The sequence below is a fragment of the Syngnathus scovelli genome, chromosome 7 (genome assembly GCF_024217435.2).
Source record: "Syngnathus scovelli strain Florida chromosome 7, RoL_Ssco_1.2, whole genome shotgun sequence".
NCBI lineage: Eukaryota > Metazoa > Chordata > Actinopteri > Syngnathiformes > Syngnathidae > Syngnathus > Syngnathus scovelli.
In genome coordinates, this window is record NC_090853.1 from 15,338,143 (window position 1) to 15,354,281 (window position 16,139).

The window sequence follows — 16,139 nt, forward strand, 5'->3', positions numbered from 1 at the left end:
CCTTCACACTAATAAAGGACAGCAATAACAATAGTGTGAAGGTCTTCACCTTCACACTAATAAAGGACAGCAATAACAATAGTGTGAAGGTCTTCACCTTCACACTAATAATAATAATAATAATAATAATAAAGGACAGCAATAACAATAGTGTGAAGGTCTTCACCTTCACACTAATAACTAGAATTTGCAATTCCTGAAGAAATTGCGTGTGAAGGTGAAGAGGTTGAATAAATACTTGGGGAATGTTGCAGAATGATGTTGAAAAGAGTTGAATCGGTTGAAAAATGTAGAAATTACAAGGGAAAAAGGAAATTTGGGAAAATTGGGTGTGAATTTCAAAATTGAAAATTTGGAATTTTGGGTAAGTGGGAAGTTGTGGAATAGGTAGGAAAATGATGAACAGTTGAAAGGTGGAATGGGTTGAATAAGTTGAAAATGTAGAAATTAGAGTAGAAAAACAAAATTGTAGAGAATTTTTGGTAAGTGGGAAGTTGTGGAATAGGAAGGCAAAAGAGGAACAGTTGAAAGTTGGAACGAGTTGAATCGGTTAAAAAATGTAGAAGTTAGAGCAAATCTTGAATCCTAATAGAGAATGAATGGGAATTAAAAGAAAAAAAAATTGCACCAAAAGTTTCTGAAATTTGGAACAAAAGGAAAGAAACGGCTTCAGGAGGTTCACTTTTGGGGTTAAAATGTTGAAATGGGTTTAATCGGGCAAAATTTGCAAAAGTTAGCGCAAATGTAGGTATTTAGGGCACTTAATGTTGAAATATGGTCATTTCCGGTTTGATTTGGGTCACTTCCGGTTTGATTAGAGGCACTTCCGGTCCAGCTGAGGTCACTTCCGGTTTATTTGGGGTCACTTCCGGTTGAAAAAGGTCACTTCCGGTTGAAAAAGGTCACTTCCGGTTTGATTTGGGGTCACTTCCGGTTTGATTTGGGGTCACTTCCGGTTTACCTGAGGTCACTTCCGGTTCATTTGGGGTCAATTCCGGTTTGATTTGGGGCACTTCCAGTTCATTCCGGGTTCATTGGGGCACTTCAGGGTCAATCCAAGATGGCCGCCACTCTGGAAGTGGGGGTCAAGGGTTGAATTGTGGAAGTGGGGGTGAAGGGGGTGAATATGGTAAGCATAAGGTGAACAAAGTGAATAAAGTTGGAATGGGTTGAATCGGTTGAAAAATGTAGAAATTAGAAGGGAAAAACTAAATTTTGGGAAAATTTGGTGTGAATTTCAAAATTGAAAATTTGGAAATTTTGCTAAGTGGGAAGGTGTGGAATAGGTAGGCAAAAGATGAACAGTTGAAAGTTGGAACGAGTTGAATCGGTGGAAAAATGTAGAAACTAGAAGTGAAAAACTAAATTTTGTGAAATTTTGCAAAATTTTGTGCAAATTTTAAAAGTGAAAACGTGAAATTTTTGAATTTGGCAAGTTTGGGAATGTCCCCAATGTGATTTGAATGTGTTGAAATAAGTGAATTTCAAACTGGAACAACAAATATGTGAAATGTTGAATCTGCCATTAAGAATGAATGGGGAAAAAAATGCCACAAAATCGTGAATTTTGTGAAAACGGAAAATTTTTCGAACAAAAAAAATGTAAGCAGCCGTGTCATGAATATTTGGAATAAGTGAAAAGTGGAACGGAGTGAATCGGTTGAAGTATGTGGAAGGAGTTAAGCGTCAAAAAAGTGAGCGGAATAAGTAGAATAATAATAACTAGAATTTGCAATTCCTGAAGAAATTGCGTGTGAAGGTGAAGAGGTTGAATAAATACTTGGGGAATGCTGCAGAATGATGTTGAAAAGAGTTGAATCGGTTGAAAAATGTAGAAATTACAAGGGAAAAAGGAAATTTGGGAAAATTGGGTGTGAATTTCAAAATTGAAAATTTGGAATTTTGGGTAAGTGGGAAGTTGTGGAATAGGTAGGAAAATGATGAACAGTTGAAAGGTGGAATGGGTTGAATAAGTTGAAAATGTAGAAATTAGAGTAGAAAAACAAAATTGTAGAGAATTTTTGGTAAGTGTGAAGTTGTGGAATAGGAAGGCAAAAGAGGAACAGTTGAAAGTTGGAACGAGTTGAATCGGTTAAAAAATGTAGAAGTTAGAGCAAATCTTGAATCCTAATAGAGAATGAATGGGAATTAAAAGAAAAAAAATTGCGCCAAAATTTTTTGAAATTTGGAACAAAAGGAAAACAAACGGCTTCAGGAAGTTCACTTTTGGGGTTAAAATGTTGAAATGGGTTTAATCGGGCAAAATTTGCAAAAGTTAGCGCAAATGTAGGTATTTAGGGCACTTAATGTTGAAATATGGTCACTTCCGGTTTGATTTGGTCACTTCCGGTCTATTTGGGTCACTTCCGGTTTGATTAGAGGCACTTCCGGTCTAGCTGAGGTCACTTCCGGTTTATTTGGGGTCACTTCCGGTTTAAAAAGGTCACTTCCGGTTTGATTTGGGGTCACTTCCGGTTTGATTTGGGGTCACTTCCGGTTTACCTGAGGTCACTTCCGGTTCATTTGGGGTCAATTCCGGTTTGATTTGGGGCACTTCCAGTTCATTCCGGGTTCATTGGGCCACTTCAGGGTCAATCCAAGATGGCCGCCACTCTGGAAGTGGGGGTCAAGGGTTGAATTGTGGAAGTGGGGGTGAAGGGGGTGAATATGGTAAGCATAAGGTGAACAAAGTGAATAAAGTTGGAATGGGTTGAATCGGTTGAAAAATGTAGAAATTAGAAGGGAAAAACTAAATTTTGGGAAAATTTGGTGTGAATTTCAAAATTGAAAATTTGGAAATTTTGCTAAGTGGGAAGGTGTGGAATAGGTAGGCAAAAGATGAACAGTTGAAAGTTGGAACGAGTTGAATCGGTGGAAAAATGTAGAAACTAGAAGTGAAAAACTAAATTTTGTGAAATTTTGCAAAATTTTGTGCAAATTTTAAAAGTGAAAACGTGAAATTTTTGAATTTGGCAAGTTTGGGAATGTCCCCAATGTGATTTGAATGTGTTGAAATAAGTGAATTTCAAACTGGAACAACAAAAATGTGAAATGTTGAATCTGCCATTAAGAATGAATGGGGAAAAAAATGCCACAAAATCGTGAATTTTGTGAAAACGGAAAATTTTTCGAACAAAAAAAATGTAAGCAGCCGTGTCATGAATATTTGGAATAAGTGAAAAGTGGAACGGAGTGAATCGGTTGAAGTATGTGGAAGGAGTTAAGCGTCAAAAAAGTGAGCGGAATAAGTAGAATAATAATAACTAGAATTGCAATTTCTGGAGAAATTGCGTGTGAAGGCGAAGACCTTCGCACTATTGTTATTCTACTTTAAGCGGGAAGAATAAAAAGGAAATTAAATTATTATGAAATAAATGGGAAAATGACAAAAGTTACAAATGATAAATGTTAAAAATGATAAGCGGGAAGAATATAAATTATTATTGTACGATAAATGGAAAAATGACGAGAGTTATAAATGATAAGCGGGAAGAATAAAAAGGAAAATAAATTATTAAAATAAATGGTAAAATGACAAGTTACAAATCATAAGCGTAAAAAATATGAAGTAGTGAATAAAAAATTAAAAAAAACGGTACCCACAGTTGGAATCGAACTCACACGGGGAAGCGGCTAGAGTTAAGAAGTGGCCGCGTTACAAACTGAGCTAATCAGTTTCCTTTTGTGAACCGGTAGAATTTGCTTAATGTGATGAATGTTCACGTTGAATGCGCCATTAAGAATGAATGCGTAATTTTATACCACAAATGTACTAATTATGCAAAAATGACAAATGTTTATAAAGAAAAAACTGCAGCCAGTGTCGTGTGAGTTTGTGTAATGGTGAGACGCCCAATGTGACACATGTAAAATTCGAACCCACGCAGGCAAATGGCTCGTGTTGAAATTGCCATTAAGAATGAATGGGGATTTAAAAGTCACAAATTTGCTAATTACACAAAAACGGTAAATGTTATCAACAAAAAAAATGGTAGCAAGCATGACATGAATATTTGGAATGTGTGAAAGTTTGAACGGGGTGAATCGGTTGAAGCATGTAGGACTAGTTAGGTGCCAAAAAAGTGGGCGGAATAAGTTGAATAATAATAATAATAACTAGAATTTGCAATTCCTGAAGAAATTGCGTGTGAAGGTGAAGAGGTTGAATAAATACTTGGGGAATGCTGCAGAATGATGTTGAAAAGAGTTGAATCGGTTGAAAAATGTAGAAATTACAAGGGAAAAAGGAAATTTGGGAAAATTGGGTGTGAATTTCAAAATTGAAAATTTGGAATTTTGGGTAAGTGGGAAGTTGTGAAATAGGTAGGAAAATGATGAACAGTTGAAAGGTGGAATGGGTTGAATAAGTTGAAAATGTAGAAATTAGAGTAGAAAAACAAAATTGTAGAGAATTTTTGGTAAGTGGGAAGTTGTGGAATAGGAAGGCAAAAGAGGAACAGTTGAAAGTTGGAACGAGTTGAATCAGTTAAAAAATGTAGAAGTTAGAGCAAATCTTGAATCCTAATAGAGAATGAATGGGAATTAAAAGAAAAAAAAATGCACCAAAAGTTTCTGAAATTTGGAACAAAAGGAAAAAAACGGCTTCAGGAGGTTCACTTTTGGGGTTAAAATGTTGAAATGGGTTTAATCGGGCAAAATTTGCAAAAGTTAGCGCAAATGTAGGTAATTAGGGCACTTAATGTTGAAATATGGTCATTTCCGGTTTGATTTGGGTCACTTCCGGTTTGATTAGAGGCACTTCCGGTCTAGCTCAGGTCACTTCCGGTTTATTTGGGGTCACTTCCGGTTTAAAAAAGGTCACTTCCGGTTGAAAAAGGTCACTTCCGGTTTGATTTGGGGTCACTTCCGGTTTGATTTGGGGTCACTTCCGGTTTACCTGAGGTCACTTCCGGTTCATTTGGGGTCAATTCCGGTTTGATTTGGGGCACTTCCAGTTCATTCCGGGTTCATTGGTGCACTTCAGGGTCAATCCAAGATGGCCGCCACTCTGGAAGTGGGGGTCAAGGGTTGAATTGTGGAAGTGGGGGTGAAGGGGGTGAATACGGTAAGCATAAGGTGAACAAAGTGAATAAAGTTGGAATGGGTTGAATCGGTTGAAAAATGTAGAAATTAGAAGGGAAAAACTAAATTTTGGGAAAATTTGGTGTGAATTTCAAAATTGAAAATTTGGAAATTTTGCTAAGTGGGAAGGTGTGGAATAGGTAGGCAAAAGATGAACAGTTGAAAGTTGGAACGAGTTGAATCGGTGGAAAAATGTAGAAACTAGAAGTGAAAAACTAAATTTTGTGAAATTTTGCGAAATTTTGTGCAAATTTTAAAAGTGAAAACGTGAAATTTTTGAATTTGGCAAGTTTGGGAATGTCCCCAATGTGATTTGAATGTGTTGAAATAAGTGAATTTCAAACTGGAACAACAAAAATGTGAAATGTTGAATCTGCCATTAAGAATGAATGGGGAAAAAAAATGCCACAAAATCGTGAATTTTGTGAAAACGGAAAATTTTTCGAACAAAAAAAATGTAAGCAGCCGTGTCATGAATATTTGGAATAAGTGAAAAGTGGAACGGAGTGAATCGGTTGAAGTATGTGGAAGGAGTTAAGCGTCAAAAAAGTGAGCGGAATAAGTAGAATAATAATAACTAGAATTTGCAATTCCTGAAGAAATTGCGTGTGAAGGTGAAGAGGTTGAATAAATACTTGGGGAATGTTGCAGAATGATGTTGAAAAGAGTTGAATCGGTTGAAAAATGTAGAAATTACAAGGGAAAAAGGAAATTTGGGAAAATTGGGTGTGAATTACAAAATTGAAAATTTGGAATTTTGGGTAAGTGGGAAGTTGTGGAATAGGTAGGAAAATGATGAACAGTTGAAAGGTCGAATGGGTTGAATAAGTTGAAAAATGTAGAAATTAGATTAGAAAAACAAAATTGTAGAGAATTTTTGGTAAGTGGGTAGTTGTGGAATAGGAAGGCAAGAGAAGAACAGTTCAAAGTTGGAACAAGTTGAATCGGTTAAAAAATATAGAAGTTAGAGCAAATCTTGAATCCTAATAGAGAATGAATGGGAATTTAAAGAAAAAAAATTGCACCAAAATTTTTTGAAATTTGGAACAAAAGGAAAAAAAACAGCTTTAGGAGGTTCACTTTTGGGGTTAAAATGTTGAAATGGGTTTAATCGGGCAAAATTTGCAAAAGTTAGCGCAAATGTAGGTATTTAGGGCACTTAATGTTGAAATATGGTCACTTCCGGTTTGATTTGGGTCACTTCCGGTCTATTTGGGTCACTTCCGGTTTGATTAGAGGCACTTCCGGTCTAGCTGAGGTCACTTCCGGTTTATTTGGGGTCACTTCCGGTTTAAAAAGGTCACTTCCGGTTTGATTTGGGGTCACTTCCGGTTTGATTTGGGGTCACTTCCAGTTTACCTGAGGTCACTTCCGGTTCATTTGGGGTCAATTCCGGTTTGATTTGGGGCACTTCCAGTTCATTCCGGGTTCATTGGGGCACTTCAGGGTCAATCCAAGATGGCCGCCACTCTGGAAGTGGGGGTCAAGGGTTGAATTGTGGAAGTGGGGGTGAAGGGGGTGAATACGGTAAGCATAAGGTGAACAAAGTGAATAAAGTTGGAATGGGTTGAATCGGTTGAAAAATGTAGAAATTAGAAGGGAAAAACTAAATTTTGGGAAAATTTGGTGTGAATTTCAAAATTGAAAATTTGGAAATTTTGCTAAGTGGGAAGGTGTGGAATAGGTAGGCAAAAGATGAACAGTTGAAAGTTGGAACGAGTTGAATCGGTGGAAAAATGTAGAAACTAGAAGTGAAAAACTAAATTTTGTGAAATTTTGCGAAATTTTGTGCAAATTTTAAAAGTGAAAACGTGAAATTTTTGAATTTGGCAAGTTTGGGAATGTCCCCAATGTGATTTGAATGTGTTGAAATAAGTGAATTTCAAACTGGAACAACAAAAATGTGAAATGTTGAATCTGCCATTAAGAATGAATGGGGAAAAAAAATGCCACAAAATCGTGAATTTTGTGAAAACGGAAAATTTTTCGAACAAAAAAAATGTAAGCAGCCGTGTCATGAATATTTGGAATAAGTGAAAAGTGGAACGGAGTGAATCGGTTGAAGTATGTGGAAGGAGTTAAGCGTCAAAAAAGTGAGCGGAATAAGTAGAATAATAATAACTAGAATTTGCAATTCCTGAAGAAATTGCGTGTGAAGGTGAAGAGGTTGAATAAATACTTGGGGAATGTTGCAGAATGATGTTGAAAAGAGTTGAATCGGTTGAAAAATGTAGAAATTACAAGGGAAAAAGGAAATTTGGGAAAATTGGGTGTGAATTACAAAATTGAAAATTTGGAATTTTGGGTAAGTGGGAAGTTGTGGAATAGGTAGGAAAATGATGAACAGTTGAAAGGTCGAATGGGTTGAATAAGTTGAAAAATGTAGAAATTAGATTAGAAAAACAAAATTGTAGAGAATTTTTGGTAAGTGGGTAGTTGTGGAATAGGAAGGCAAAAGAAGAACAGTTCAAAGTTGGAACAAGTTGAATCGGTTAAAAAATATAGAAGTTAGAGCAAATCTTGAATCCTAATAGAGAATGAATGGGAATTTAAAGAAAAAAAATTGCACCAAAATTTTTTGAAATTTGGAACAAAAGGAAAAAAAACAGCTTTAGGAGGTTCACTTTTGGGGTTAAAATGTTGAAATGGGTTTAATCGGGCAAAATTTGCAAAAGTTAGCGCAAATGTAGGTATTTAGGGCACTTAATGTTGAAATATGGTCACTTCCGGTTTGATTTGGGTCACTTCCGGTCTATTTGGGTCACTTCCGGTTTGATAAGAGGCACTTCCGGTCTAGCTGAGGTCACTTCCGGTTTATTTGGGGTCACTTCCGGTTTAAAAAGGTCACTTCCGGTTTGATTTGGGGTCACTTCCGGTTTGATTTGGGGTCACTTCCAGTTTACCTGAGGTCACTTCCGGTTCATTTGGGGTCAATTCCGGTTTGATTTGGGGCACTTCCAGTTCATTCCGGGTTCATTGGGGCACTTCAGGGTCAATCCAAGATGGCCGCCACTCTGGAAGTGGGGGTCAAGGGTTGAATTGTGGAAGTGGGGGTGAAGGGGGTGAATATGGTAAGCATAAGGTGAACAAAGTGAATAAAGTTGGAATGGGTTGAATCGGTTGAAAAATGTAGAAATTAGAAGGAAAAAACTAAATTTTGGGAAAATTTGGTGTGAATTTCAAAATTGAAAATTTGGAAATTTTGCTAAGTGGGAAGGTGTGGAATAGGTAGGCAAAAGATGAACAGTTGAAAGTTGGAACGAGTTGAATCGGTGGAAAAATGTAGAAACTAGAAGTGAAAAACTAAATTTTGTGAAATTTTGCAAAATTTTGTGCAAATTTTAAAAGTGAAAACGTGAAATTTTTGAATTTGGCAAGTTTGGGAATGTCCCCAATGTGATTTGAATGTGTTGAAATAAGTGAATTTCAAACTGGAACAACAAAAATGTGAAATGTTGAATCTGCCATTAAGAATGAATGGGGAAAAAAATGCCACAAAATCGTGAATTTTGTGAAAACGGAAAATTTTTCGAACAAAAAAAATGTAAGCAGCCGTGTCATGAATATTTGGAATAAGTGAAAAGTGGAACGGAGTGAATCGGTTGAAGTATGTGGAAGGAGTTAAGCGTCAAAAAAGTGAGCGGAATAAGTAGAATAATAACTAGAATTTGCAATTCCTGAAGAAATTGCGTGTGAAGGTGAAGAGGTTGAATAAATACTTGGGGAATGTTGCAGAATGATGTTGAAAAGAGTTGAATCGGTTGAAAAATGTAGAAATTACAAGGGAAAAAGGAAATTTGGGAAAATTGGGTGTGAATTTCAAAATTGAAAATTTGGAATTTTGGGTAAGTGGGAAGTTGTGGAATAGGTAGGAAAATGATGAACAGTTGAAAGGTGGAATGGGTTGAATAAGTTGAAAATGTAGAAATTAGAGTAGAAAAACAAAATTGTAGAGAATTTTTGGTAAGTGGGAAGTTGTGGAATAGGAAGGCAAAAAAGGAACAGTTGAAAGTTGGAACGAGTTGAGTCGGTTAAAAAATGTAGAAGTTAGAGCAAATCTTGAATCCTAATAGAGAATGAATGGGAATTAAAAGAAAAAAAAATTGCACCAAAAGTTTCTGAAATTTGGAACAAAAGGAAAAAAACGGCTTCAGGAGGTTCACTTTTGGGGTTAAAATGTTGAAATGGGTTTAATCGGGCAAAATTTGCAAAAGTTAGCGCAAATGTAGGTATTTAGGGCACTTAATGTTGAAATATGGTCATTTCCGGTTTGATTTGGGTCACTTCCGGTTTGATTAGAGGCACTTCCGGTCTAGCTGAGGTCACTTCCGGTTTATTTGGGGTCACTTCCGGTTTAAAAAGGTCACTTCCGGTTTGATTTGGGGTCACTTCCGGTTTGATTTGGGGTCACTTCCGGTTTACCTGAGGTCACTTCCGGTTCATTTGGGGTCAATTTCGGTTTGATTTGGGGCACTTCCAGTTCATTCCGGGTTCATTGGGGCACTTCAGGGTCAATCCAAGATGGCCGCCACTCTGGAAGTGGGGGTCAAGGGTTGAATTGTGGAAGTGGGGGTGAAGGGGGTGAATATGGTAAGCATAAGGTGAACAAAGTGAATAAAGTTGGAATGGGTTGAATCGGTTGAAAAATGTAGAAATTAGAAGGGAAAAACTAAATTTTGGGAAAATTTGGTGTGAATTTCAAAATTGAAAATTTGGAAATTTTGCTAAGTGGGAAGGTGTGGAATAGGTAGGCAAAAGATGAACAGTTGAAAGTTGGAACGAGTTGAATCGGTGGAAAAATGTAGAAACTAGAAGTGAAAAACTAAATTTTGTGAAATTTTGCAAAATTTTGTGCAAATTTTAAAAGTGAAAACGTGAAATTTTTGAATTTGGCAAGTTTGGGAATGTCCCCAATGTGATTTGAATGTGTTGAAATAAGTGAATTTCAAACTGGAACAACAAAAATGTGAAATGTTGAATCTGCCATTAAGAATGAATGGGGAAAAAAATGCCACAAAATCGTGAATTTTGTGAAAACGGAAATTTTTTCGAACAAAAAAAATGTAAGCAGCCGTGTCATGAATATTTGGAATAAGTGAAAAGTGGAACGGAGTGAATCGGTTGAAGTATGTGGAAGGAGTTAAGCGTCAAAAAAGTGAGCGGAATAAGTAGAATAATAATAATAACTAGAATTTGCAATTCCTGAAGAAATTGCGTGTGAAGGTGAAGAGGTTGAATAAATACTTGGGGAATGTTGCAGAATGATGTTGAAAAGAGTTGAATCGGTTGAAAAATGTAGAAATTACAAGGGAAAAAGGAAATTTGGGAAAATTGGGTGTGAATTTCAAAATTGAAAATTTGGAATTTTGGGTAAGTGGGAAGTTGTGGAATAGGTAGGAAAATGATGAACAGTTGAAAGGTGGAATGGGTTGAATAAGTTGAATGGGTTGAATAAGTTGAAAAAAGTAGAAATTAGAGTAGAAAACCAAAATTGAACAGTTCAAAGTTGGAACGAGTTGAATCGGTTAAAAAATGTAGAAGTTAGAGCAAATCTTGAATCCTAATAAAGAATGAATGGGAATTAAAAGAAAAAAAAATTGCGCCAAAATGTTTTGAAATTTGGAACAAAAGAAAAAAAAACGGCTTCAGGAGGTTCACTTTTGGGGTTAAAATGTAGAAACGGGTTTAATCGGTCAAAATTTGCAAAAGTTAGCGCAAATGTAGGTATTTTGGGCACTTAATGTTAAAATATGATCACTTCCGGTTTGATTTGGGTCACTTCCGGTCTATTTGGGTCACTTCCGGTTTGCTTAGAGGCATTTCCGGTCTCGCTGAGGTCACTTCCGGTTTATTTGGGGTCACTTCCGGTTTAAAAAGGTCACTTCCGGTTTGATTTGGGGTCACTTCCGGTTTGATTTGGGGTCACTTCCGGTTTACCTGAGGTCACTTCCGGTTCATTTGGGGTCACTTCCGGTTTGATTTGGGTCACTTCCGGTCTATTTAGGTCACTTCCGGTTTGATTAGAGGCACTTCCGGTCTATTTAGGTCACTTCCGGTTTGATTAGAGGCACTTCCGGTCTAGCTGAGGTCACTTCCGGTTTATTTGGGGTCACTTCCGGTTTAAAAAGGTCACTTCCGGTTTGATTTGGAGTCACTTCCGGTTTGATTTGGGGTCACTTCCGGTTTACCTGAGGTCACTTCCGGTTCATTTGGGGTCAATTCCGGTTTGATTTGGGGCACTTCCAGTTCATTCCGGGTTCATTGGGGCACTTCAGGGTCAATCCAAGATGGCCGCCACTCTGGAAGTGGGGGTCAAGGGTTGAATTGTGGAAGTGGGGGTGAAGGGGGTGAATATGGTAAGCATAAGGTGAACAAAGTGAATAAAGTTGGAATGGGTTGAATCGGTTGAAAAATGTAGAAATTAGAAGGGAAAAACTAAATTTTGGGAAAATTTGGTGTGAATTTCAAAATTGAAAATTTGCAAATTTTGCTAAGTGGGAAGGTGTGGAATAGGTAGGCAAAAGATGAACAGTTGAAAGTTGGAACGAGTTGAATCGGTGGAAAAATGTAGAAACTAGAAGTGAAAAACTAAATTTTGTGAAATTTTGCAAAATTTTGTGCAAATTTTAAAAGTGAAAACGTGAAATTTTTGAATTTGGCAAGTTTGGGAATGTCCCCAATGTGATTTGAATGTGTTGAAATAAGTGAATTTCAAACTGGAACAACAAAAATGTGAAATGTTGAATCTGCCATTAAGAATGAATGGGGAAAAAAATGCCACAAAATCGTGAATTTTGTGAAAACGGAAAATTTTTCGAACAAAAAAAATGTAAGCAGCCGTGTCATGAATATTTGGAATAAGTGAAAAGTGGAACGGAGTGAATCGGTTGAAGTATGTGGAAGGAGTTAAGCGTCAAAAAAGTGAGCGGAATAAGTAGAATAATAATAATAATAATAATAATAAAGGACAGCAATAACAATAGTGTGAAGGTCTTCACCTTCACACTAATAACTAGAATTTGCAATTCCTGAAGAAATTGCGTGTGAAGGTGAAGAGGTTGAATAAATACTTCGGGAATGTTGCAGAATGATGTTGAAAAGAGTTGAATCGGTTGAAAAATGTAGAAATTACAAGGGAAAAATGAAATTTGGGAAAATTGGGTGTGAATTACAAAATTGAAAATTTGGAATTTTGGGTAAGTGGGAAGTTGTGGAATAGGTAGGAAAATGATGAACAGTTGAAAGGTCGAATGGGTTGAATAAGTTGAAAAATGTAGAAATTAGATTAGAAAAACAAAATTGTAGAGATTTTTTGGTAAGTGGGTAGTTGTGGAATAGGAAGGCAAAAGAAGAACAGTCCAAAGTTGGAACAAGTTGAATCGGTTAAAAAATGTAGAAGTTAGAGCAAATCTTGAATCCTAATAGAGAATGAATGGGAATTAAAAGAAAAAAAAATTGCACCAAAATTTTTTGAAATTTGGAACAAAAGGAAAAAAAACAGCTTTCAGAGGTTCACTTTTGGGGTTAAAATGTTGAAATGGGTTTAATCGGGCAAAATTTGCAAAAGTTAGCGCAAATGTAGGCATTTAGGGCACTTAGGGTTGAAATATGGTCACTTCCGGTTTGATTTGGGTCACTTCCGGTCTATTTGGGTCACTTCCGGTTTGATTAGAGGCACTTCCGGTCTAGCTGAGGTCACTTCCGGTTTATTTGGGGTCACTTCCGGTTTTAAAAGGTCACTTCCGGTTTGATTTGGGGTCACTTCCGGTTTGATTTGGGGTCACTTCCGGTTTACCTGAGGTCACTTCCGGTTCATTTTGGGTCAATTCCGGTTTGATTTGGGGCACTTCCGGTTCATTCCGAGTTCATTGGGGCACTTCAGGGTCAATCCAAGATGGCCGCCACTCTGGAAGTGGGGGTCAAGGGTTGAATTGTGGAAGTGGGGGTGAAGGGGGTGAATATGGTAAGCATAAGGTGAACAAAGTGAATAAAGTTGGAATGGGTTGAATCGGTTGAAAAATGTAGAAATTAGAAGGGAAAAACTAAATTTTTGGAAAATTTGGTGTGAATTTCAAAATTGAAAATTTGGAAATTTTGGTAAGTGGGAAGGTGTGGAATAGGTAGGCAAAAGATGAACAGTTGAAAGTTGGAACGAGTTGAATCGGTGGAAAAATGTAGAAATTAGAAGTGAAAAACTAAATTTTGTGAAATTTTGCAAAATTTTGTGCAAATTTTAAAAGTGAAAACGTGAAATTTTCTAATTTGGCAAGTTTGGGAATGTCCCCAATGTGATTTGAATGTGTTGAATTAAGTGAATTTCAAACTGGAGCAACGTAAATGTGAAATGTTGAATCTGCCATTAAGAATGAATGGGGAAGAATTTGCCGGAATTTTGTGAATTTTGCGAAAACGGAAAATTTTTTGAACGAAAAAAATGTAAGCACCCGTGTCATGAATATTTGGAATCAGTGAAAAGTGGAATGGAGTGAATCGGTTGAAGTATGTGGAAGTAGTTAACGGACAAAAAAGTGAGCGGAATAAGTAGAATAATAATAATAACTAGAATTTGCAATTCCTGAAGAAATTGCGTGTGAAGGTGAAGAGGTTGAATAAATACTTGGGGAATGTTGCAGAATGATGTTGAAAAGAGTTGAATCGGTTGAAAAATGTAGAAATTACAAGGGAAAAAGGAAATTTGGGAAAATTGGGTGTGAATTTCAAAATTGAAAATTTGGAATTTTGGGTAAGTGGGAAGTTGTGGAATAGGGAGGAAAATGATGAACAGTTGAAAGGTGGAATGGTTGAATAAGTTGAAAATGTAGAAATTAGAGTAGAAAAACAAAATTGTAGAGAATTTTTGGTAAGTGGGAAGTTGTGGAATAGGAAGGCAAAAGAGGAACAGTTGAAAGTTGGAACGAGTTGAATCGGTTAAAAAATGTAGAAGTTAGAGCAAATCTTGAATCCTAATAGAGAATAAATGGGAATTAAAAGAAAAAAAAATTGCACCAAAAGTTTCTGAAATTTGGAACAAAAGGAAAGAAACGGCTTCAGGAGGTTCACTTTTGGGGTTAAAATGTTGAAATGGGTTTAATCGGGCAAAATTTGCAAAAGTTAGCGCAAATGTAGGTATTTAGGGCACTTAATGTTGAAATATGGTCATTTCCGGTTTGATTTGGGTCACTTCCGGTTTGATTAGAGGCACTTCCGCTCCAGCTGAGGTCACTTCCGGTTTATTTGGGGTCACTTCCGGTTGAAAAAGGTCACTTCCGGTTGAAAAAGGTCACTTCCGGTTTGATTTGGGGTCACTTCCGGTTTGATTTGGGGTCACTTCCGGTTTACCTGAGGTCACTTCCGGTTCATTTTGGGTCAATTCCGGTTTGATTTGGAGCACTTCCGGTTCATTCCGAGTTCATTGGGGCACTTCAGGGTCAATCCAAGATGGCCGCCACTCCGGAAGTGGGGGTCAAGGGTTGAATTGTGGAAGTGGGGGTGAAGGGGGTGAATATGGTAAGCATAAGGTGAACAAAGTGAATAAAGTTGGAATGGGTTGAATCGGTTGAAAAATGTAGAAATTAGAAGGGAAAAACTAAATTTTTGGAAAATTTGGTGTGAATTTCAAAATTGAAAATTTGGACATTTTGGTAAGTGGGAAGGTGTGGAATAGGTAGGCAAAAGATGAACAGTTGAAAGTTGGAACGAGTTGAATCGGTGGAAAAATGTAGAAATTAGAAGTGAAAAACTAAATTTTGTGAAATTTTGCAAAGTTTTGTGCAAATTTTAAAAGTGAAAACGTGAAATTTTCTAATTTGGCAAGTTTGGGAATGTCCCCAATGTGATTTGAATGTGTTGAATTAAGTGAATTTCAAACTGGAGCAACGTAAATGTGAAATGTTGAATCTGCCATTAAGAATGAATGGGGAAGAATTTGCCGGAATTTTGTGAATTTTGCGAAAACGGAAAATTTTTTGAACGAAAAAAATGTAAGCACCCGTGTCATGAATATTTGGAATCAGTGAAAAGTGGAATGGAGTGAATCGGTTGAAGTATGTGGAAGTAGTTAACGGACAAAAAAGTGAGCGGAATAAGTAGAATAATAATAATAATAACTAGAATTTGCAATTCCTGAAGAAATTGCGTGTGAAGGTGAAGAGGTTGAATAAATACTTGGGGAATGTTGCAGAATGATGTTGAAAAGAGTTGAATCGGTTGAAAAATGTAGAAATTACAAGGGAAAAAGGAAATTTGGGAAAATTGGGTGTGAATTTCAAAATTGAAAATTTGGAATTTTGGGTAAGTGGGAAGTTGTGGAATAGGTAGGAAAATGATGAACAGTTGAAAGGTGGAATGGGTTGAATAAGTTGAAAATGTAGAAATTAGAGTAGAAAAACAAAATTGTAGAGAATTTTTGGTAAGTGGGAAGTTGTGGAATAGGAAGGCAAAAGAGGAACAGTTGAAAGTTGGAACGAGTTGAATCGGTTAAAAAATGTAGAAGTTAGGTCAAATCTTGAATCCTAATAGAGAATGAATGGGAATTAAAAGAAAAAAAAATGCATCAAAAGTTTCTGAAATTTGGAACAAAAGGAAAAAAACGGCTTCAGGAGGTTCACTTTTGGGGTTAAAATGTTGAAATGGGTTTAATCGGGCAAAATTTGCAAAAGTTAGCGCAAATGTAGGTATTTAGGGCACTTAATGTTGAAATATGGTCATTTCCGGTTTGATTTGGGTCACTTCCGGTTTGATTAGAGGCACTTCCGGTCTAGCTGAGGTCACTTCCGGTTTATTTGAGGTCACTTCCGGTTTAAAAAGGTCACTTCCGGTTTAAAAAGGTCACTTCCGGTTTGATTTGGGGTCACTTCCGGTTTGATTTGGGGTCACTTCCGGTTTACCTGAGGTCACTTCCGGTTCATTTGGGGTCAATCCCGGTTTGATTTGGGGCACTTCCAGTTCATTCCGCGTACATTGGGGCACTTCAGGGTCAATCCAAGATGGCCGCCACTCTGGAAGTGGGGGTCAAGGGTTGAATTGTGGAAGTGGGGGTGAAGGGGGTGAATATGGTA

The 16,139-nt window shown here is 36.9% G+C and overlaps 1 protein-coding gene and 1 long non-coding RNA gene across 5 annotated transcripts in view; both read left to right on the forward strand.

Annotated features, from left to right (window-relative positions):
• LOC137840418 (uncharacterized) overlaps nucleotides 1–15,573 on the forward strand; it is a 29,408-nt gene extending 13,835 nt beyond the window's left edge. Inside the window, exon 2 of the long non-coding RNA XR_011087056.1 lies at nucleotides 90–15,573. This is a non-coding gene — a long non-coding RNA (uncharacterized lncRNA). The remainder of the gene's footprint in view (nucleotides 1–89) is intronic.
• The window catches only part of LOC125972246 (WD repeat and SOCS box-containing protein 1), a 162,316-nt gene that overhangs the window by 36,277 nt on the left and 109,900 nt on the right, over nucleotides 1–16,139 (forward strand). The window lies entirely within an intron of this gene.